This window comes from Plecotus auritus, assembly GCF_963455305.1.
Source record: "Plecotus auritus genome assembly, chromosome: 6".
Classification (NCBI taxonomy): domain Eukaryota; kingdom Metazoa; phylum Chordata; class Mammalia; order Chiroptera; family Vespertilionidae; genus Plecotus; species Plecotus auritus.
In genome coordinates this window covers 104,375,025-104,399,914 of record NC_137773.1, presented here as the reverse complement: position 1 = coordinate 104,399,914, position 24,890 = coordinate 104,375,025, and the positions used below count along the sequence as shown (strand labels likewise).

The following is a 24,890-nucleotide window of genomic DNA, read 5'->3' as shown; positions in this document are numbered from 1 at the left end:
TCGATAAGGGATGAGATTTGATCCTGATGCCCAAGGCTGAGTTCCAGGAGCCCGGCGGCGATATCAGGCTCGTCCTGGTTATTCCAAAGGTCTGTGCTTCGACCGTTCTCCAGAGATTGTAACTGCAGGCTTATGGGGTACAAGGGATGTAGCAGTGCACTAAGCAGCAGGCGGCTGAGGAGGAGCCCGAGCCGGGGCCGGGCACTGCTCCCACTCATCCCAGCTCTGCTGTGCCTGCTGCCGCCACCACAATGCTCACCAGCCATGAGCCCGGCTTCTGGCTGAACAGCACTCCTGCTATGGGAGCGCACTGACCACCAGCGGGCAGCTCCTGTGTTAGTGTCTGCCCTCTGGTAGTCAGTGCGCGGCATAGCGACTGGTTGACCAGTCAGTCATTCTGTCGTAACCATCGTTGCTTAGTCTTTTATATATATGTAAGATATATCCTTCCAAACCTTTTCCATGTGTATTTCACATGCTCAGTACAAAAATAACACATTTGTATTGAGAAAGAATGTTGTCTACCTTATATCACTGAGTTTAAAACAAAAGTTACAAAGTGTGTTTGATTATATTTGTATAGCATTAATAAAACCATTGAAGCATCATGAAATTAGAATTTAGACAGGGAAACCAAGAAACATAAGCTTGATATCATTAGCATGATAATAACATGAAAACTGGCAATAAGTGAATTTCTACAAGGTAAAGAATGTAACAAGATACCACTACACACCATTCAAATGACTAAAATTTTTTTTAAAAAATGACAGTCCCTAGTACTGATGATATTGAGCAACGGGAACTCCTCACATAAGCTGGTATGACTGTAACATGGCACACCCACTTTAGGGGAAAAAACAAAGCTTGGCAGTTTCTTATATAGTTAAAACAAACACCATGTGATTCCAAAATCTCATTACTAGATATTTACCCAAATCAAATGAAAACTTATGTTCACACAAAAATCTGAATACTAATGTTCATAGCAGCTTTATTTATAACTGCCAAAAACTAGACACAACACAAGCAATCCTCAACTGGAAACTGAACAAAAGTGGTATATCCATATAATGAAACATTACTCAGCAATAAAAAGAACTACTGATACAAGCAATAACATGGATAAAACTCAAAATGCATTATGCTAAGTAAAAGAAGCCAAATTCAAAAGGCTACATACTATATTATTCCATTTATCTGACATTCTGGAAAAGGTACAACTAGAGGGACAGATCAGTGGATGCTGGGGGCTAAAGGTGGGACAGAGGTGGACTTCAAAGAAAGGAACAGGGAACTTTTTAGAGTGATGAACTTTTTATCTTGAATGTGGTAGTCACTATATGACTGTTTTGTGTGTTTTTTAAATCAAAGCTTGAAGAACTATGCTAAAAAGGACAAATTTCAATGTAGGTAAATTATACTACAAGAAAACAACAAAATCCAAACACTGGAATCTCATCACAGACATTTCAAAGCCTAATATGATATTTTACTTACTGGTTATACAATGCCTTCCCCTAAGGCAGCCGTGGGCAAACTACGGCCCGCGGGCCGGATCCGGCCCGTTCGGCTGTTCTATCCGGCCCGCGGAGCCGAAAGAGCGGAGGGTTCTCTTGCTCTCCCCTCCGCTCCTTTACCTTGAATTTATATTAGTTCACACAAACACTCCATCCATGCTTTTGTTCCGGCCCTCCGGTCCAGTTTAAGAACCCATTGTGGCCCTCGAGTCAAAAAGTTTGCCCACCCCTGCGGCCTAAGGAGTACCATAAGACTTTGGGCAACACTGGCATTCAATCTCCTCCAATATTACTTTCTAGTACTACAGCATTCACCAAATTCTCTAGGAAGGTTAAATGTTTTGCACCTACCATATAAATACTTACGCTCACCCTCATGCCTTGTTTAGTTAGGTGTATTGTCTACCTTGCCTATAATACCTCCTTTCCTCTTTTCCCGATTCTTTCAGCCCTTCTATATGTTGGCCATTAAAGGGGAAAAAAAGGGGGGGGGGAGTTAAATTCATATATTTCTATAACAGTAGTAATACACCAGAAGGATAATGTCTATAGATGTAATTTTTTAAAAAAGCAATTTTTACACAATAACTAAAGACAAGTAGGAAAAATACTTTTATTTCTAAACACAGTTCATACAATACAGGAAGATAATTCACAAGAGAATACTGGTAAAATGTAAGGAAATAGCCAGTCAAATCAAATTTAATATAACACTATTTTCTATCTCATAAGCTACAGGAAAAATACAAATTGTTCAAAAGACTGATATTTGACTACGTTGTAGATATACATACTACTTTGGAAAAGAATTTCATAATTTATATCAAAAGCCACAAAATATTCATTCCCTTGGAACATCAAATGTTCTAATTCTGCCATTTTCACATTTTGCTCTAATTTTCCCTGAAATCCTTCTCCCTTTTTACCCCTTTTTCTACAAGCCTTGGCCCTTTATTAACCATCAACAAGTGCAACAAGATAACTGGAGATGTAGTCTCAACTCTAAGTAATAATTTGACCAAGAATACTAGTAAGTCAATTAATTTTTATGAATTTCAAATTTCTCATTTGCAAAGAAACATAAATTAAGGCAAACTCTCTCTTCAGAGAATTTCTCTTTCATAGAGCATATACAACATATGTTCAGGTATTTAGATAAACTCCAAACTTCTGGGGGAGGAAAAAAAACAGTAACAACTGGGGAAAAACAACATGCTTTTATTAGAAAACTTCCAACATGGAAAATCGAGGACCTGAAATGACAATATATTGCAAATGTTGTGTAACTCTACCCATGACCATGAATCTCCTATAGAGATCACACCCTGACAAAAATTAGTCTCAGATTTACTTCTTTTAAACCTGGAATTCATAAAAATAGTTATTTAATGAAAGGTACTTTCGGTAAGTTACAAGCCAATCAATTATGAGATCAGAATAGAACTGAGACAATGAAGCATGATACTTTCTGCTGGGCTTGTCACACCACTGTTGCAGCACTAAACCATGGTACTGGAGATTTTCATGTCCTCTATCATTATTCACTACGAGTTTTTGAGATGGTATCTTGCCCATCCTTTATATATAAAAGTCAGAAACTACTTAATTGCAAGTGATAATGTATATACATCTAAGACAAACTCCCCATTTTTCAAACATCACTGAACAAAACATATCAAAGAGCTGAGAAGAATCTCTTTGTTTTCTGTAAATTTATTTTAGCATTTTAGACTTACAAAAGAGTTCCAAAGATATTACAGAGAGTGCCGTATACTTCCCTAATTTCTTCTACTGTTTACATCTTACATTACTATGGTACATTTATCATGATCAAGGAACAAACAATAGAATATTATTATTAACTAAACTCCACACTTTATTCAGATTCCACTAGTTTTCTCCCGTGTCGTTTTTCAGTTTCAGGATCCACCCAGGATCCCACAGTACATGTAGTCATCATGTGTAGAGCTTCCTCTAGTCTGTGAGCTTCTCAGACTTTTCTTGTTTTTGATGACCTTAACAGTTTTGAAGAGTACTTGGTCTCAGGTACTTTGTGATATGTCTCTCAATTTGGAATTCTCAGGTGTTTTTCTCATGACCACACTATAATTATGGCTTAATGGGCAGGAAGATCAAGGTGAAATGTCATTCTTATCACATCATATCAAGGCTACAATCTATCAATATGACTTCCTGACGATAGTCCAGAATTCAGTGGTTGGCAAACTGCGGCTCGCGAGCCGCGGTTTGCCGCTCTGTTGACTAATGAGTTTGCCGACCACTGGGATAGGGGTTTAATCACAAGGAACAACAGCTTGTAATTATTGGAATCGAGAGTCTAGGTCAATGGTCGGCAAACTCATTAGTCAACAGAGCAGCAAACTGCGGCTCGCAAGCCTCAGTTTGCCAACCACTGGTCTAGATCATCTGGCCAAGGTACAGTTTGCCAGGATATGAAAAAACTGTAATGTTACCTGCTCCCACAGAAGGTATCCTGGAAGGAAGTCACTAAGTACAGCCCACATTCAAGGGATGGGGGTAGGGAGAGTATTAAGCTCCCCCGAGTATCTACATAAATTTGGATTCTTCTGTATGGGAAATTTATCCCTTTCCCCCCATTTATTTGTCCAATCATTTATCAGTATAAACTTATGGATATTTATTTCAAACGCAATGTAACTTAATGTGTTGCTCAAATTGTTCCAGATTTGGCCATTGAGAGCTCTTTCAGGTTGATTCTTGGGTTCCTTTGACATGCTCCCATCTTTCTGTTTCTTGAGACTTCTGGAACTTTTAAAAAACATGTGTAACTTTCATATATTCTCAATATTACCACATATTAAATGATTTCTTTCATTTTATAGTTACATACTAAGTTTTAAAGAACTGAACTCTCTCAGTGAGTTCTGAAGAGAAGCATCTGACTGTGACTAAGATTTCTGTCCTGGAATAATTTCTCATTTAGTAAACTAGGGTACTTTAAAGTTAAGAAACTTCATGTGTTAGCTTTCTTAGAAGTTTTGCCATATCCCTGCAAGTTGGATTTCATATGAATCTTCTGGTACTCACTGTGCTTTTCTTTCAGATGTTGGGGAGGTGAGGGTGAGAACATTGCAGGTATACTACCACCTTTATCTCTGTTAAAGGCAAGGACTGCTGTCAAAACATTCTGGCACACCACAGCACAGAAATTCTCATTTTAATCTAGTTTGTTTCAGATTCAGTGCTCCCATTAAGAAGCATGCTATTTTGTCTGGACATGATCAATTTTCATGATCTTTTCTCTTTTATTAGTTCAATATATCCTATATGGCAAACTTCAAGATTGGCTCAACATAGCTAATTAGAATATGATCAAGCCAAATTTCTTCTCCATGGTAACTAATTACTCCCCAATATAAGAAAATACTTTACTGAAAAAAGCATCTATAAAATGTTAGTTTCTTGTGAAAGGGGTAGGGTAGCTTTAAGTATAGTTATTTCAACTATAATGCTCTTTTATCATTGTTGACCTCTAGAGGGAGCTCAGAGTTCTTGTTATCAGGACTCCTACAAAGGTGGTATATTTAAAATTTAAGAACATTTTATTATGGTACTCTGAAGAGTAAGTTAAATGTGTGCGATCCCTTTAGGAATCTATTGCTCCTCAGCAGTGAAGAAGGCCCCAACCATTTCTTCTCTTCCTTCCAGACTCCTGTGACTCTTCAAACATTCATTCTCTTTCCCACTTGGCATTGATTAGGCATATTACTATAGCCTGAAAAGAGGATAGCTGTAGGCACTGGAGGCAAATGCTCCCTCTTGCTGACTCTTGGTACTTTCAGGGTAGCAGGCCAATGAATCTCTACCTTCCCCATATCAGGGCGCACATGGGGAAGGTAGAGATTTGTATGGCTCACTAGTATAATGCTAAGATGAGACTGGCTCATGTTTGCCTAGGAACTCTAGTCAGTTAAACTCCCATTCAGGCACCCAGCCCCAAGGACAGAGGGATCATTACCATAGCACACCTGTAGCACATTCTTGGGGCCACATCTGTAGGGAAGTTGTACAGGAAATGACGATAAATCAGACTGTCAAATCTCCACTTCACCTATCTATATATGACTCTGAGGAAGTAACTCAGTCCCTTAAAGGCTCAGTTTCGTCATCTTTAAATACCTAATGGAGCTGCTAAACATGAATAAATACAAAGATATGAGCTTTGTATGAGGCACATGGTAGATGCATTGATAAGCAAGCAGAAGACACTGGTTGGGGTTTGGGCCTTGTTGCAAAGTAGAAACAAGCATTTAACCTCACTTGTTTCTAGGCTATTCAAATCAATCTAGCCTAGATAACAAGTTCTCCACATGCTCCAGCTTAGATCACTGCAACGTAAGGCTAAAGCCCCAACTAGTAACAGAGTGTTACAGATGACTTTTTTTTTTTTTGCTGCTTCTTTGCATAGACACCAAAAAAGGCCTCAGGTTGAAGCCAGATTGGTCAGGATAGAATTCTGCACCCCTATGTCTATTAGTAAAATATCACCTTGATTATACCATAATTTCCCACAATGAAGTAAGTGCTAATGGCCCTTTATAACCTTTTCTAAACCTCTGACTCAGAACGGGAACATGTTATGTGATAAGCTCAACAAAGACCACTCACTGGCTATAGATGCTCATACAGAACCTACATTGTAATGTTGCCATGAGAGTCAGGGTCCATAGGGTAATTTCCAGAGATGTGTTCTGGAACCAGTCTCCCTTCTTTTTAACTTGTTCCCGGATAATCTGATATCATGTATGGATAAAATGGAATGGAACCATACCCTCCTGCAACAAAGAACAGAAAGATAAATAGTTGCTAATACATTTAGTCTAAAGGTTGTGATCTTAACAAACAACCCTTGGTGTATTAATGTTATATATAATATTAAAAAGAGGAGCTTTAAGTGAATCATTCTAAAACTAAAGTTACCATCTTCGTTAAATGTTTACCAATTTTTAATCGGCTCATAATTAATTTCACAAAGCAAATCACCTCATTAAGTTGCCTTATATTGCAATTTCTCATGGAGATTATACAAAGAAATAGTACTGCATAAGCTCCTGCACATCTATGCAAGCGTTATTAAGCAATTTTTTTTAACAAGAATGGCTACCTGGTTATTAACAATATCTACCTAAAATCATTATAAACTAGGATTGTTTGGGCCATGCTCAAGAACCAGAAAGCACTTCACTGTCTGTTTGTCTTGATAGATTCACACCCAATTTAAGTTTGTTTTCTGAAAGGATTCCTCCAGCTCACCTATTAACTGGGTAAAAAGGGGCAGAATATTAAGAGAAAGAGGCTAGAGATCTCTAAGGTATGTTACAGAAAATTTCATCGACTTGATCCCAGTAGCAAAATGGAGTCGATTAGGGAGTTTTAAATATGAGCAAGCCAATTAAATATGCTGTTCGATTACTCAGCGTCAAGTGAAGAGGACTGGGAACTGGAAGATGGGTAAGTAGAAGGAAGTATGGAGACCAATATGAGTACTCTGGAAATCCTGGTACACAATGATAGTGATCTAATCCAAAATAGTACAGTAACAATATTATCATAATTAGCCAACACTTAAAATACATTTACATTATGGTAGGTATGCAATCCTCACAAGAAACCTATAAAGTTGGTTGTATTAATATATCCATTTAACAGAGGAAGAAACTAAAGCATAAAGGCAAGAGGGAACAAAGTGTACAGATTTGAAAATACACCTATAAAGTATATAAAGTAAGACTATAATTGATATGGTGTGGAGCTCTAAAGATGAAAGTAATAATAACATCCAGGTCCTGATGCTGGTACTTCATAGCATGAATAAATATTTACCTTACATTAAGTATTTAACATCATCTAAATGGCAGGTATAATTTCAGGTTGCAAAAAAACAATATCCAGCCCTAGCTGGTTTGGCTCAGTGGCTAGAGCCTTGGCCTGTAGACTCAAGGGTCCCGGGTTTGATTCCGGTCAAGGGCACATGCCTGGATTATGGACTGGATCCCCAGTAGGGGGTGTGCAGGAGGCAGCCAATGAATGATTCTCTCTCATCATTTATGTTTCTATCTCTCCCTCTTCCTTCTTCTCTGATATCAATAAAAATATATTTTAAAAAATCCACTGGCTAAATACAAAAGATTGTATCATGACTGCTTTCACCAAAACTCTTATCCATAGAAATACAAAAAAAGGAATTTAAAGAAAATTCCTTTTGTTCATATTTTCCATTTTTTATCCTTTTTCTCTTGGTTCTTGTAGCCTAGTTTGCTCAAGATGATAATTTCCTTATCTTGTGTTCAATTGTATTTACACTGCAATTCATGTTTCCATTTTAAATTATTGTAATCATGTTTTTTCAAATGATTTGAAATTATTTTCATGATTCCCTTTTCAAAGATGCAATTTCTTTCATGAAATCTCATTGAAAAAGAGAATTAAACATTTAAGGTTTTGTTTTCTCCACTTACTTGAACAGTTTATTTCTCTAATTCTAAAAACTGGTCTAATTTTTTATAAATCTTGTACATTTTTGTTGTTTTGTTCATTCTTAAGAGTCATTCCTTCAACAAATCCATTTACTACATCCCTGACACGCTCACGCTAGTATTTCTAGGTTTTAGGGATACAAGACTAAATAAGATAGAAAAAAAAAGTCCCTGCCCTCATGGATTTTATATTCTAGTGATGGGGCATATTACAACAATGAATCATAAATATAAAATGTATTAGGTGGTGCTAAGCACTATCCTATATAATAAAAGCGGAATACTAGTATGCAAATTGACCAAATGGCAGAAAGACGGGGGTGGGGGGGGGGTGGGGTGGAGCGCAGGGGGCCCGCAGGGCAGTGAGCAGGCAGCGCTAGGGGCGTGCCAGCAGGCAGAGGGAGGGGCTGGCGATGGGGGTGGGGGTGGAGGTTGGGTCCGGCCACTCGCCAGCCACCATCCCCTGATGGGCCTGCCCAGTTGCCTCCTGCAGAGGGAGGCCAGACTGCAGCTTAAGCAGTCAGTTGGACATCATCCCCTGAGGGCTCCCGGACTGCTAGAGGGTGCAGGCTGGGCTGAGGGACCACCCTCCCACACCAGAATGCACGAACTTTCATGCACCTGATCTCTAGTAAAAATATAAAGACCAGTAAGAAAACAGGAAGTAATGTTGGTGGTGGGGGGTGGTACTTCAGGTATGGTGGTCAGAGACAGCCTCTCTTAAGTGACTTGGGCAAGAACCAAAATGAGCAAAGAATAAGTCATCCAAACTTATAAAGGAAAAGTATTCCTAGGAGAAGACCTAAGTTGAATGTGTATGCTAAACTTGGTAAGACTAATGCAGAACAAGGTGGTAGAGGAGATAGAACATTCAGCAGAGGCCAGACCATATACAGCCTTGTAGGCCATCGTAGAAGAACTGTGGATTTGTTATATGAATGTAAGGAGTCACCGGAGAGTTTCTAATTTATGTGTTAAAGTGATTATCCGTTGTATGAATACAGTGCAAAAATGGGAGAATTGTTTATAATTTATTGCAGTAGCCTAAGCAAAAGATAATGATGGTCTGAATTCAGGAGGCAGCCATAGAAGAATGGGTGAATACAAAATACATTCTGAAGATAGCACTGCTAAGAACTAACTTGCTGATGATCAGAAGATTCCAAGGTTTTTAGAACCAAGCCCTATCTATGGAGGAAAGATGGTGCCATTTACTGGGGAGAGATACACCAGAAAAGAGGAGGGTTGGGGTAAGAAAGGAGCCAAAAGTTCCATTTCCACATCTTTGGTGTTGATTTCAAGCAGACATACAAGTACAAAGGTCATATAGGCAGCAAGATAGATTTCATAGCAATTTAGAGAAGGAAGAAGGGATAGAATTAGAGTATCATCAGCTAATAGAAGGCATTTAAAGACTAAATGTGATTTCCTAGTGTGTGATTACAGAAAAAAAAAAAAGAAGAGGCGCTTGAGGCTGTCCCACATTTAACACTAAAGAGGAGGAACCAGCTAAGAAAGGAGATTGTGCAAGAACTACTGGTGAAGTATGAAGAACTTTTCTGGAAGCCAGGCAAAGACAAGTGTTTCTAAAAGAAGGAGTGAGGAACTGTGTCAAAAAGTGCATTAAAAAAAAAAAAAAGGGTATAAAGATCAATTAGAGGGCTGAGAATTAAACTTGGATTTGGCAACAACAAAGTGTTTTCAGTATCCTTAAAATAAAACGTGTTTTCTGTGGCTTTATTTTATAGTTGTGAGAAGCAGCAGCTTTGGAGTTGCATTGCCCAGGTTGAAATCAAATGTTCTGACAGTCTGCAGTTAGGCTTATAAAGAGCATTCTCTTTATATGTGCCATCCATAAAGATTTTCCTTTATTTATGCCTTTGGTTATGCTGGAAAACAGTTAAACAAAATAGGACTGTGAAGCTGACTCATCATGCTTCTGAGTTGCTGACTTGTTAGTGGGCTAAGTGTACTGAGTAGTATTTTTTTCAAGAAAAGTACTTGAGTGATGAGTACTTTGAGTCATTCATTACAAGCCTGAAAAATGCCCATTTTGTTGCCCTGCCTATGTGAAGGAAAATTTCAATCAATTTAAGAGTCTTAGGTTAAAACAGTTTTCCCCTCAGTTTTCTAGGTGCTACTCTACTGTCTTTTTATCACAACACCATCCAACAAAACAATGTGATAACAGAAACGTTTTATTCTGCATTGCCCAAACATGACAGCCTCTAGCCACAAGTAGCTTTTTACTGAGTACTTAAACTTTGCACAGTGAAACTGAGGAAATGAATGAATTTAATTTAATTTAATTTAATTTAATTTAATAACTACACATGACTAGTGGCTACCATTAGCTGGACAGTACCGAGGCAATACTTACCTGATATACCTATCTAAGTAACCTGTTTCTTATCTGGATATTTACACTATTTCTATATCCTAAAATTTAAAATTCCACTAAGCCATTTGGCATTTATCTCATTTATTTTACTTGGTATGCACATTAGTTACCTGCAAGAGAATATTAACAGGTCCTACCACATGGAAGTTAAATGAGCTTCAACTTGCTAAATAATTGGCACATTATAAGTGTCCAATGTATGTTAACTATAATCTATAGCCCTTTTGATCTGTGCTCTAGCTCTAGAAATTTTTTACTGTTTCTCTGACTTTATCTTTTATCTGTTTCCTCTGACTTCTTACTCTAAACTTTTATTACATACTGGATCTACTCTCTGTGTTTCTTGTATTTTTGTCTTTAATTTTCATCTTATTTCCTCTGAATCGTGGGAATATTTCTAGAGCCCCCAAAGAGTCAGTAGTTAAGAATTACAAATTACACTTTAGAACTCCTTCCTGCCCTCTGACTTTTTCTTCAAATACTCATGAGTCTCATTGAGAATACTAATTAGTTGTTCTTTAAATTTCAATTTTCTTGTTTGTTGCAATAAGTCTGTTCATGGGAAATTACTTGCTCACACTGATCATCGTTCAGATTACTAAGCCTATATGTGCCTATCTTTTAAGAAGACTATGTTTAAAGAAGTCTACATTTTTGAAATACTAGAGGCCTGATGCATGAAAATTTGTGCAAGAGTAGGCCTTCCTTCTCCAGGCTGCCAGCACCGTCTTCCCTCCTCCCTCCTCTGGCTGCCAGCAGGCACCCGGACCCAGGCTGGCTTCCCTCCAGCCTGGCTTCATCAGGAATACATCCAGTCTAATTTGCATATTACCCTTTTATTATTATAGATTGAATTGTATTGGGTTCAATCAGAAAAAAAAATTAAGAACCAAATTCAAATCTTTTTTTCAGAAGGGAAGATGATTACATTTTTTACTTCCTATATTAATACATTCTCAATTGCTGCCTAACAAATAACCCCAAATTTAACAGTTGAAACAACATGTATTATCTCAGTTTCTGTGGATCAGGAACTTGAGTATGGCTTAGCTGGGTGCATTTAGCTCAGGGTCTCTCACAAGGTTGTGTCAATGTATCAGCCAAGGTCTCTGTCATCTCAAAACTTGATGGTGAAAGAATCTGCTTGCAATTCAAGCTCACGCACACAGCTGTTGGCAGGCACCACATCTCCACTGGCTGTTGGCCAAAAACACTAGCTCCTTGCCACATGAGAGCCACAGGCAAGCTCATAAAATGGAAGATGGTTTCCCTCAGAGCAAATGAGTGGGCAGCCCAACACAGAAGCCAAAAGCATTTTTTGTAACCTAACCTCAAAAGTGACATCTCATCACTTTACCATACTTGCAGAAGCAAGTCACTAGGTCCAGCTACACTCAAAGGGGAGGGAATTACACTAAAAAACATGAATATTAAGAGGCAAAGTACTGGGGAACACCATAGAGGATGTCTACACACTTCCTCGGTCAGCTTACAGATTCAGCAATATGGCATCAGGCAGCAGGATTGCAGGCCAAAGAAGGCAGCTTTGGAGAAGAGAGTTTCAACTTTGTGCTTCATTAGTCTCTCTCCTGCAACCATGAGTAACCAGCCTCTCTTCACTGGTCCTATTTCCCTTGGCAAGACCATTCTGAATCATTCAGTTTTTAATCCCTGCTTCAAAGTACAAAATATGGACCACCCTTCAATTCTAGCTCTAGTTGCTCAAGGTAGGTCCCTTTACTCACATCCCAGGAGGGTTTTCCATCGCATAAATGAACACCAAGTCAGCCAGTAAGGACTTACCTCACTATGTTTCTCATTTGTACTGTTTCCCGCAAATTCTTTTTAGTTTAGTTATGGCACCCTTCCAGGTTTCCAAGGAGACAGAACTCTCCCCGTTATGCTTGTTGGTTATTTCAGTGTGTCTATTTGTTTTAACACATGGGCTTAGATCATCACCCTCCACCATAAGTCAACAAAGCTATTTTTTTTTTTTAAGGAAAGCACTTTATACATTTTATAAAAGCCTCTATTTTAATAAATATGACAGAAAATCCTTGTTGGTTTTCCTAGCCATATAATTCAATTTTACTGTTAGATAAAACAAAGGTGTTTTAATCTACATCATCCATTTGCAGAATAAGTAATTTAAGTAACTAAATTTTATAAATTTTTAAGAAAAATGCAATGTCTTCAAACTTACTTCAGTTTGAAATGTGACTAATTACAAAACTTAGTAAGCATAGAAACACTTAACAATGTACATACAATCTTAAAAAGAATCAGACACACAGCTGCTTAGAAGGATGAACTAATCATACATGGTTGTAAAGATGCCCCTACAACTATGTGCCCAGCACAGCAGTGGTCACCTAACACTGCAAAATGGACATAATACTTAATTGAAGACAAAACCTTTAGTCACAATACCAACAGTATTCTAACTCACAAACCAAAGTATACATTTTTAATAATGAAAAAAATGTTCCTATACTATATTACTCTCTACCCCATTCTCAATTCCATGAAGTAAATTTTTTCACCCTATTTCTTTAGGACACTAATAAAGAGCCCAAGGGAGAATCAACAAAAACTAAATTAAATGCTAACAAATTTTCTGATCGGATACTCTAGTAGAGAGTAAGTATATAGACTACCGGATAACTACCGGAATTCAGTCATTTTGTACTCTGTGGATGAATATGAAAGAAACAGAAATAAGGGACTTAACACAAACATGTTAAGCAGACACAAGGCCTACACACACTGCTACACGGGATCTAACCTATACAAGCAGCCATCCTGTACAGATACAGTGTGCTTGGGTAATCCTGTATCTTATCAGATTTCTAGGTGCTATGTTCTTAGTCAAAGAAAAGGGATTTTCAAACACTGTAGCACTTCACTTAAGGAATAAAATTACTTGGTATCTCAGCAAAGTTGCAGGATACAAAATCAACAAACAAAATCAGTTACATGTCTACACATTAGCAATGAACAATCCAAAAACAAAAATAGTAAACAATTTCTTTTACAGTAGCATCAAAATGAATAAAATATTTAGGAATAAACTTAATGAGATGAAAGTCTTATACACTGAAAACTACAAAACACTGCTAAAAGAAATTAAAAATACAAATATAAAATCCATTCTAAAATTTGTATGGAATCTCAAAGGATCAAAACAGGTGTCCACATGCTAAAGAATGAAGTTGGAGCCTCACCTTATACCATCTATAAGCATTAACTCTAAATGGATTAAAGATATAAAACTATAAAAGTTTTAGAAGAAAACACAAGGAAAAAGCTTTGTGACAATGAAGTTGGATTTGGCAACCACTTCTTGAATACTGAAAAAACCAGCAACAAAAAAAATAGATAAATTGAAATTCAACAAAATTCAAAACTTTTGTGCATCAAAGAATACAACCAACAGAGTGAAAAGGCAACCCATGAAATGAGACAAAATATGTGCAAATCATATATCTGATACTGGGTTAATATCCAGAATATATAAAGAATTCCTACAACTAAACAACAACAATTTAAAAATAGGCAAAGAACTTGAAAAGACTAAAAACAAAAACTGAAGAGAAGCACAACATAACTAATCATCTGGGAAATATAAATCAAAACCACAATGAGAAACCATTTCACATCTATTAGGCTCTCTAGTGTCAAACACAAAAACAAAAGCACTAATGTTGGTAAGAATGTGGAGAAATTGGAACCTTAGTGCATTGCTGGTGGGAAAGGTAATGGTGCAGCCACTGTGGAAAACAATATGGTAGTTCCTCGAAAAGTTAAACATACAATTAATTACCTTATGATCCAATAAATTGTTACCCGTGTTTCCCCGAAAATAAAACATCATCCGAAAATAAGACCTACTTACAGGTTTCCTTTTGAGTGAAATATAAGGCATCCCCCGAAAATAAGGCCCCCAGGCTCTGTCTCAGAATGAAAATTAATTTACCGTAAACTGGTCCCTAGGGCCGCCCCGACTGGCGTCTAGCAACCAGTGACATTTCACGGAGTCCTGACGTCACTGCTGTGTGGAGGCAGAGCAGAGGTCGGAGTGAGCAGTGAGCGCGGGGCGGGAGAGAGGAGGAGATTTTTGCAGATGCGTGTAGAAGAACAGGAGGATTAGAGCAGACGATCAAAATGACACAGGAGGATCAGAGGGGACAATCAAAATGACACAGGAGGGTCAGAGGGGACAATCAAAATGACACAGGAGGTTCAAAAGGGGTTATTAAAATGGTAATCCCCCCTCTGATCCCCCCTGTGTCATTTTGAGTGATCCCCCTCCCCCCACCTTGATACCCCAATTCCTTTTTTTTTTTTTTACCCCTAGAAATGAGCGCAAAAAGTAAAAGCTACTCCGTGGAGTACAAGAAAGGAATCGTGGAAGACTCTTGGGGCCAAAATCTTACTGCTTTCTGCAAAGAGAAGATGTTGAGTATCCGATTGGTCCGAAAATGGCGAGCAGAGTATGGTAACCTCATTGAACAAGTGGACAAGGGAAATGCTAAAAAACGCAAGTGTGGATCAGGTCGGCAACCATTATTTTCCGAGCTGGAAGACCTGATCTGTGAATGGGTTGTTGACAGGAGAGCAAAGGCTTTGGTTGTGAATAGGGCTCAGATTCAAGAATTTGCCCTTGCAATGGCACCACAGTTTGACATAGCCCCCGAAGACTTCAAAGCATCACAACACTGGCTGGATAATTTCCTTCAGCTAAGTGAACTGTCTTTAAGAAGATCTACAACATTGTTTAGGTTGGAAGATACTCAAGTTATTAAGCGAGCACTTGCATTCAAGTCCTTTATTGATGATGCTGACTTCTCTAAATACAATCTTTCCAACATGATTGCTATGGATGAAACTGCAGTGTTTATGGGCCAATCATCTCAAACAACAATTGAACAGCGGGGTGCCTCCTTAGCGTACATTCCCTCCACTGCTTATGAAAGTGCACGTGTTTCCTGTATTTTGGCAATTCGTCTGGATGGCACTAAAATCCCACCTTTAATCATTTCTAAGGGCAAGAAGGAAAAGATTGAACGTGTTTTGGGCATTTTTATTCTTGAAACTGAAAAAGCCTGGGCCACACAAGCAGTTATAAGGAAGTGGGTCGATTTAATGCTGCCGCTTGTTACGTGAGGGAGCCAAAGAGGTCTGCTAGTCCGGGATGCAGCCAGAACTCACCACGCTAAAGACATGAAGACATTTCTTCACGAAAGAAAAATAGATCAGATAATGATTCCCGCAGGAATGACGGCCTATCTCCAGACTCTTGATATTGCAATAAACAAGCCATTCAAAGACAATTTGCGCATGGAAATTAATGACTACATTGAAAATAGAATGGAGAGAAATCAGTGTGGAAACTTTGTGAAACCTAAACTACAAGAAGTTGTGACTTGGGTGAAGAATTCATGGGAGAAAATCACTGGCAGTTGCATTGCAAATGCACTGCGAGCAGGCTACCTTGACAAGAAGTACTCATTTAAAGACAGTGCTATTGCTAAACATGAGAGATTTGGTCCACTGATTCTGAAAGAAATGGAGTCACAAGAAATTCACCAGGAAATTCAGGAATTGGATTGTTATGATGATGTTCCAGAAGATGATGACATGATAGTCATTGAATAAATGAGTAAATTCTTGATACTGTAGGATTCACAGTTTGTCTGGTTTGTGTTGACAACTACCGTACTACCGTACCGTATACAGGTAATAAATTTCCTTTATTTTCATTTAACAATAAATGTGTACCATATTCTTCTTCATGGAAAAATAAGACATCCCCTGAAAATAAGACCTAGCGTGTCTTTGGGGGCAAAAATTAATATAAGACACTGTCTTATTTTCGGGAAAACAGGGTACTTCTCAGTATATACCCAAATGAATTCAAAGTAGGGACTCAAACAGATATTCAAGCACTAATGTTCATAGCAATATTATTCACAATAGCCAAAAGTTGGAAGCAACTCAGATGAATGGATATATAAAATGGTACATACATACAAACAATGGATTATTCAGCTTTAAAAAGAAAATTCCAACACATACTACAACATAGGTGAGCTCTGAGGACTGTTATAAACTGAATGTTTGTATTCTTCCCTAACCCCTAATTCCTATGTTGAAAGCCTAACCTGCAGTGTGCTATTAGCAAGTAGGTGCCCTTAAAGAACAGACCCTAAAAGAGACCCCAAAGAGCTCTCTCGTCCCTTCTTCCATGTAAGAAAACAGTAAGAGCCCTCTGTGAATAAAGAAGCAGGGCCTTCACCAGACACAGAATCTGCCAGTGCCTTGATCTTTGATTTTCCACAACTGTGAGAAATAAATTGTTGTTTGAGCCACCCAGTCTACGGTAGTTTGTTATGAAGCCTAAATGGACTAAGACAAGGACATTATGCCAAGTGAAATAAGCCAGTCACAAAAGGTTAAATACTATATAATTCCACTTTTATGGGGTACCTAGAGTAGTCAGATTCACAGACAGAAAGACTAGGGAGTTGTCAGTGGATGAGAAAGGAGAGAATGGGAAGTTACCACTTAATGGCAATGCTGTTTCAGTTTGGGAAGATAAAAAAAGTTCCGGAGATGGATGATGGTGTGTGTACTTAAAGCTACTGAAAAATACTTAAAACAGTAAGTCTTATGTTATGTATACAGAGGTGAGCAAAAGTAGGTTCACAGTTACAAGTATGTAAAACACAGTTTATTATTGTATTATTACTCATTAATTATTGCATTATTTACCATACAAACAACTGTAAACTTACTTTTGCCCATTCCTGTATTTTATCATAATAAAATTACCTGTTCTCTCCCATAATAAATTGTTAACCCCTACACAGTCCCAAGTTAGGGCAATTAAATTCAAGGTTAATTAATTCACTGGTTTATTTCATAAAAAATTCAGGTTCTTTTCATCTTTATCTGACAAAACATAGTTATAGGATTGGGAATTAGGGTTCTCACCGTGAGAGGAAAAAAACAATAACCCACAAATATATAATGGAAGAGGTAAGGAAGAACTCTGGTATTCAATCTAAATCGGCAGATCAGTATAAATTGATAATTAAAAATTTTTATCCCAGAGTATTTCAGTGATACACAAAAATATGTAGAAGAGCAGAGTATAATGAATTCCTATGTTTCTAGGACACTGTTTCAACAGTGTCCTATCTTCCCAAACTATAACAGCATTGCCATTAAATGGTAACTTCCCATTCTCTCCTTTCTCATCCACTGACAACTCCCTAGTCTTTCTGTCTGTGAATCTGACTACTCTAGGTACCCCATAAAAGTGGAATTACATAGTATTTGACCTTTTGTGACTGGCTTATTTCACTTGGCATAATGTCCTTGCCTTAGTCCATTTAGGCTTCATAACAAACTTCATAGCAGTTACAACAAACTCATGGGCAATTTTGTTTCATCTACAAAGCCATGCCATATTATTTTATGAACATCTCAGATAACAAATTACATCACCCATAAATATTTCAAAAGATATCTTGAACAGACCACCAGTTTTAATATAACCAAATATTATCATATCTGAAAAAAACCAATAGTATTTTCTTAATATCAAATATATAGTGTATATTTAAATTTCCGATTTATGTCCAAAAATATTTTTTAACTGTTTAACAATCCAGTAAGGTTTTCAAACTACAATTGATTGTTATATCTTTTAAGTCTTTTTAAATCTATATATGCCTATTTTTCTCTTGCAATTTGTATCTTTTGAAGAAATCAGGTACTGTGTGTAGTTCATCCTATATGAACTCATAATTTAAAAACAAAACCCCCCTTACCCTTTTTAATTTACTAGTTCTGTCTAGAAAAAAAAATGACAGGACCTAGAAATAATTCCATTCCTGTAGTAAAAAACACAGCACAGAAAATGGTTTCTAAATACCATTCCCTACTAACAGAACCCAAGGATCCTTAGAATAATATTAATTCCAGGTCTGGGTAGAGAAAAGTACAATTTGAATCATCCTGTGTCAGAAAAACAGGAAGTGATCAAGGACTGATTGGGACATATAAACAGGAGGGATTTGATGGGTCTTTCATTAGGCCAAATTTAAGACAAATTGAACATCAAAAGGAATGGTGGCATTAGTTAATACATAATAAAAAAACAAACAAATATGAGTTCACAGAGATACTAAAAAGAAGAGGAAAAACTGGGAAATTAGAAAATCACCATTCTACAGATGATATGTTATAGATTGTACATCTGAAACCTATAACTTTATTAACCAATGTCACCCCAACAAATTAAAAAAAAAAAAAAAAGAAGAAAATTACCATTCTGCATCTGCCAAAGCAGAATACCTCAGGTAAAGACCATTACTGAATGCTTATTAATAACAAAGGGGTAAAAAGTTCTTTTTAAGAGATCTGGCAGACACTACATGACCAAGTGATCGAACTAAGAATCATCAATAATGAGAAATTTACATGATTTGATGCACCAGGAAGTACACATTATGTACACTTATATGTCTTGCCAAAAATATTTAACCTGGATTTTATTGTTTAACCTGAATTTAAAAGTTAGTAAAATCTAGAAAGTGTTCTTTATATGTAAGATAACAAGCCTTGACTCTTCAAAATTAGCCAAATACTGACTGGATCCCGGATTGAAAAAATATTTTAAGGATAGTTTTTGAGTTAGTTGAAGAAGTTTAAATATGAACTGTTTAAAAAAGAACATTTCTGACCCTAGCCAGTTTGGCTCAGTGGATAGTGTCAGCCTGCAAACTGAAGGGTCCCAGGTTCGATTCCGGTCAAGGGCACATGCCCAGGTTGCGGGCTCAATCCCCAGTAGGGGGCGTGCAGGAGGCAGCCAATCAATGATTCTCTCATTATTGATGTTTCTATCTCTCCCTTTCCCTTCTTCTCTGAAATAAATAAAAATATTTAAAATAATAAAGAACATTTCTGAATGAATGCTAAATTTCTTGGGTATTATAATGATACTAGAGGCCCGGTGCACAAAACTCATGCATGGGGGTGGGAGGATGTCCCTCAGCCCAGCCTACACCCTATCCAATCTGGGACCCCTCAAGGGATGTCTGACTGCCCATTTGGGATCGGGCCTAAACGGGCAGTTGGACATCCCTCTCACAATCCAGGACTGCTGGCTCCCAACCGCTCGCCTGCCTGCCTGGCTGATTGCCCCTAACCACTTCTGCCTGCCAGCCTGATCACCCCCTAACCACTCCCCTGCCAGCCTGATTGATGCCTAACTGCTCCCCTGCTGGCCCGATTGCCCCTAACTGCCCTCCCCTGTTGGCCTGGTAACCCCAAACTGCCCTCCCTTGCCAGCCTTGTTGCCCCCAACTGCCCTCCCCTGCAGGCCTGGTTGCCCCCAACCCCCCACCCCTGCAGGCCTGGTTCCCCCCAACTGCCCTCCCCTGCAGGCCTGGTTCCCCCCAACTGCCCTCCTCTGCTGTGAATCTGACTACTCTAGTAGGGGCCCGGTTACCCCTAACTTCCCGCCCCTGCAGGCCTGATCACCCCCAACTGCCCTCCCCTGCTGGCCATCTTGTGGCAGCCATCTTGTGTCCAAATGGGGGCGGCCATCTTGTGTGTTGGAGTGATGGTCAATTTGCATATTACTCTTTTATTATATAAGATTGTGGCTGTATAAGAGAATATTCTTGTTCAAAGAGATATAGGCTGAGTGGGTTATTTAGGGGTAAAGAACCATCTGCTGTTTCCATCTTACTTTCCAAAAAATCTGGGGGCATGAGTGCAGATGTGTATATAAGAGAAGAGATAAGGAAAATGTGGCAAATGTTTATAATTGGTGAATATAAAAAATAGTCCTATTTATTTTTCAACTTCTTTACGGGCTTAAAAATTTTCAAAATGAGTCACAAAACAGAGGAACAGAAGAAGGGAATACAGCAGCTCCATATATTCTCATACACTGTAGCAAAACAAGAGACTCTCTTCCTTGGGTTTCTTTTTAAAGGGCTGCAATGCCTTTCACAGAACCCCCCTGGCTCCTGCCTCCAGCAGACACAGCTCTTCATATTTCATTGTATAGATCTAATATTATCTGCCTGACCTCATTTCATATTTAGCTTAGTCCTAAAACCATGAATCCACCTACAATGAAAAAAATGCCAGACTTGCCTTTTCTCACCTAGCCAGCACAAAAAACAAGATCTAAGGTGGCATGTTTTTCCCAAACTATCACTCAGCCTAATAATCTCCCCTATTCTAACCAGGACATATGCACTGAGTGGCCAGATTATTATGACCACCTGACATTTGTAGGCAAATTAGCCATATACTGCATTGTATGGGATATGGAAGCCAAAGGCCTGTTCGAACACCTTTGCTGTCTGCAGTTACCAAGATAAAATGTCTCCAATTCGCACAGGAACACACGGATTGGACAGTCGAGCATTGGAAAAAAGTCATGTGTCCGATGAATCACGTTTCCAGTTGCATCATGCAGATGGCAGTGAGAAATTCGCAGGAACAGCATGAAAGCATGCACCTCACATGCATGAGTACAACCCTTCAAGCTGGTGGCGGCAGTGTTATGGTTTGGGGCATGTTTTCCTGGCGTGATTTGGGCCCTTTAATTCGTGTGGAACAATGTCTGAATAGCACAACATACCTAAGTATCCTTGCTGATCAAGTTCATTCTATCATGTTGATGACGTATCCAAATGGAGATGGCTTCTTCCAACAAGACAATGCGCCATGCCACGGCGCTTGTATTGTGCAGGAGTGGTTTCAAGAACAAGAGGGAGACTTTACCTTGCTTAGGTGGCCCCCACAATCACCAGATTTCAATCCAATTGAGCATTTGTGGGACAAAGTTAAAAGAGCCATCAGGCAGCTGGTTCCACAACCATCAAATCTCACAGAACTGGACAGTGCTATTCATCAGGCATGGTGTCAGATTCCTCGCATCACCTTTCAACATCTCATGGAGTCAATGCCAAGAAGAATCGCTGCAGTATTGAAGGCAAAAGGTGGCCCAATGAAGTACTGATGGGGTGGTCATAATAATCTGGCCACTCAGTGTAGAGCATTCATAATTGGGGGAGGAGCATTCATGCCTCTTAAAAGGAAGATGGAAGCCTTTTCCACCCCCAAACAAGACATAATTATACCCAAGTTGAAGATTTTTAATTGTTACTATTCTGTGACAAGTTTTGAACAAGGGGATCTGAAATTTCCATGTCACTTTCTTAAAAAGAGCCTACTTGCCCTCCTCTGTTTCTCTCCCATAGGCTGGACACAGATGAGTCACATCTGACCACGCAGACAACAGCAATATTCTACGGAAAGGTTAACAACATGAGAGAAGAAACCTGGGACAAAAGCAGCTTATCCACTTCAGATTCCTCTCTACCACTGGGGGATTACGTGAGAGAAATAAGCTTTTAATTTTGGGAACCACTGTATATTTGGGACTTTTACAGTAGCTTGGCCTGTATCAATAGCTTGTGTGTTGCTGAGTACTTCTCTGGGCCTTATTTTATTGATTCACAAAACTGGGAAGAATGATTTGTGTTATTAAACTTCTTTAGCTTACTGTTTCCTTTTTTTTTAAATGTACATTTAGTAAAATAAAAATTGGAACTTTCAAATATTTTTAAATGAGATGATATGTGAAAACACCGTGTACGATTTATCTACCCATTCAACAAATAATTACAAATAGCTGACTAAGTGTCAGATACTATTAAGTATCTGAAACTATTCAAGATGCTAAGAATAAAGTGGTAGAACAGAATGAATAGCTTATTCCTTCATGAGTGAAACTTAAACTTTGAGAGGGAGCCTAAAAGAAGCAAGAAAGTAATGAACAAGATTATTTTAAGTAATAATAAGGCTATTGAAAAAGGACAAAAAAGCAGATACATTAATTAAATGTAGCACACTTTGGGATTGGAAGAGGAATCATTTAATTTACACAGGGTAGCCAAGATCATGCAAAACCCTGGGTAAATATATTCCAGGTTAAAAAAGATAAGTTCAAAGTCCTCAGTAAGAACAAGACAGTGTATATTCCTGGACCACCAAGAAAGCCCCTGTAGCTTGAGCTACTACTGAGCAAGGGAGAGAATGAATGAAAATATCTAAGAGGTAGAAGAGGCGGCATGTTATGGAACACACTAATGCTATGTTATTAATATCAGGAGATGAGTGCTCCTATTACTACTCCCTAAATTCTATGTCTTGGTTTCAGGAATAAATGATATTCCCAATAGAATATTATGATCTTAGCTGCCCTGCAATCAGCAACTGACTGTAAGCTTACATTTTACTTATAAATGTCTTTACTATTGGACAAGCATTTTAATTAATTAAAAGTGATTTTAAGAGTAGAGAAAACTGAAACTCCTTCATTTCTAATAAAGTTAATACATTTTTTTAAAACCTCACTGCTTTTGGCTGACTCCTTAATGCCTAAAATTTAGATTTGAAAAAGCAAGTTAGTGGCTTTATTTAAATTTTTCTCATTTTTTTTTGCTGTAATTGAAGAAAAGAATTACACAATTTAACAAGGTTTGGTGAATTAAAAATTATAGCACAGGAAGACAAATACTACATGATCTCACTTATATGTGGAATCTAATGAACAAAATAAATTGACAAACAAAATAGGTCCAGATGCAGGGAATAGACTGACAGATCTCAGAAGGGAGGGGGACAGGAAAAGATTAATCAAAGGACATATAGGCATATATGCGTAGCCCATGGATACAGACAATAGTGTGGAGAAGGCATGGAGCAGGAACTGGGTGGAGGGGGGAAAGAGAGGAGGAGTGAATAGGGGATATCAATTAAAATGATAAAATTTAAAACTATAGCATACATTATAATTTATATCTAAGAAAACCTGTGAATTTTCCTTTTCCATGGCAGAGAAAGTGATTACCAAGTATAGTTTTGAGACATAAAGGAAACAAAACTATAATCATTTTGTTGATACACTTGTTAAACATGGAGCTTTAAAACATTCATTTATCTCTCCCCTCCAGATCCCACTAAAAATGACAGTAAGTGAATAAAACTGTTTAAGACAATAAGAACAAAGGGAACATGCAGGGAAGCTGCAGAAGGAACTCAAGGACAAATGTGCTGGAAAATGTAAGGAGGTAACTTGGCAGAATAAAGGAACTTGAAACCTAAGACCATTTGGAAGAAGTTGCCAAGTAGAGGCAAGCAGATTCACGCTACAGACCCTGCAAAGTGTCAGGAAAAGGACCACCATGAGGCATGGGATTCAAAAAAGGGATACTGGTTGAAACATCTACCAAAGATGTAAAGAAGCTCCACTCTGAGGAAGAAAACTACTTTACTTTCTGAAGAAACTGGACCAGAGAAGATATCAGTGAAGTACCTGAGAGCAATAGTAAGTGAAAAGATACATACTGAACAGTGAGTTGTTCACCTATCTTCCTGACTCCCAGATTGTGGGCAGGGCACACAGGCTTGAGGATGACATCTCCCACACAAACCTCCTTCTGAGACAGGACACTGGAAGTTCCTTCTCACACTGAGACAATGCGAGTCCCTGGCTCATAACCTTCCAGTAAAGCCCAACAGATAATTAGTTCAGCTAATTACTGCTTTTCAGCACTTCATCCCTAGACAACCAGGGATGGCCAGATACTGCAATCTACTAACACAAGAAAAGAAGAATTCAAAGGAAATGGAATGCCAAAATTTTTAATAAAATTAATCTTCTCAAAGATACTCCATTTACAAAACAAGGGTTGCTAAAAAAAAAAAAAAATACTCCAAAGGGGGGAGGGAGAAGCTTTTAAAAATACAGTAATTGAAGCAAAAAATCAGTGACATAGTTGGAAACAAAATGAGAAACTGTCCCAGAAATCAGGACAAAATACCAGGTGTATCATTTTAGAGAGAAAAAAATAGTGACCAAAATGGCATCAGGCTTCTCCATTGCCACAGTGGACATGTCTTACAAATTCTGAGGAAAAATGATTTCCAATAACTAGCCAAACTTGTTACAGTAAACCCTCGATTTTGCGGACCTTGATTTAATGGACTCCCAATTTAGCAAACAAATTTTCTGGTCCATATGTCACATGTGAAAATTAACTTCCTGTTAATTTTAAAGTGCTTTTAGCTAAGATTTGCTTATAATTAAATTAATGTGCTTTTTTTTTTTATTAACTCAGTTATTTTTGAGAATTTTAGCGATAGGCCATATGTTTGAAAAAACTGTAGTAATTTTACCCACATAAATAAATATTACCTATCTACAACTATAGCCTAAATCCAAGTTACCACTAAAACAGCAAATGATAAGCATGTGATCACACCTCTGGTAGTAATTGGTTCTGTGACTTTCTGTAGCAGTTTTAATGCACTAAGCTAGGCTCCAGCTGTGTACATTTGTTTACTTGAGGTAAC

General features: G+C 38.1%; 1 protein-coding gene across 2 annotated transcripts in view; it reads right to left on the bottom strand.

Annotated features, from left to right (window-relative positions):
- The window catches only part of PPP2R2A (protein phosphatase 2 regulatory subunit Balpha), a 104,211-nt gene that overhangs the window by 54,968 nt on the left and 24,353 nt on the right, over window positions 1-24,890 (bottom strand). The window lies entirely within an intron of this gene.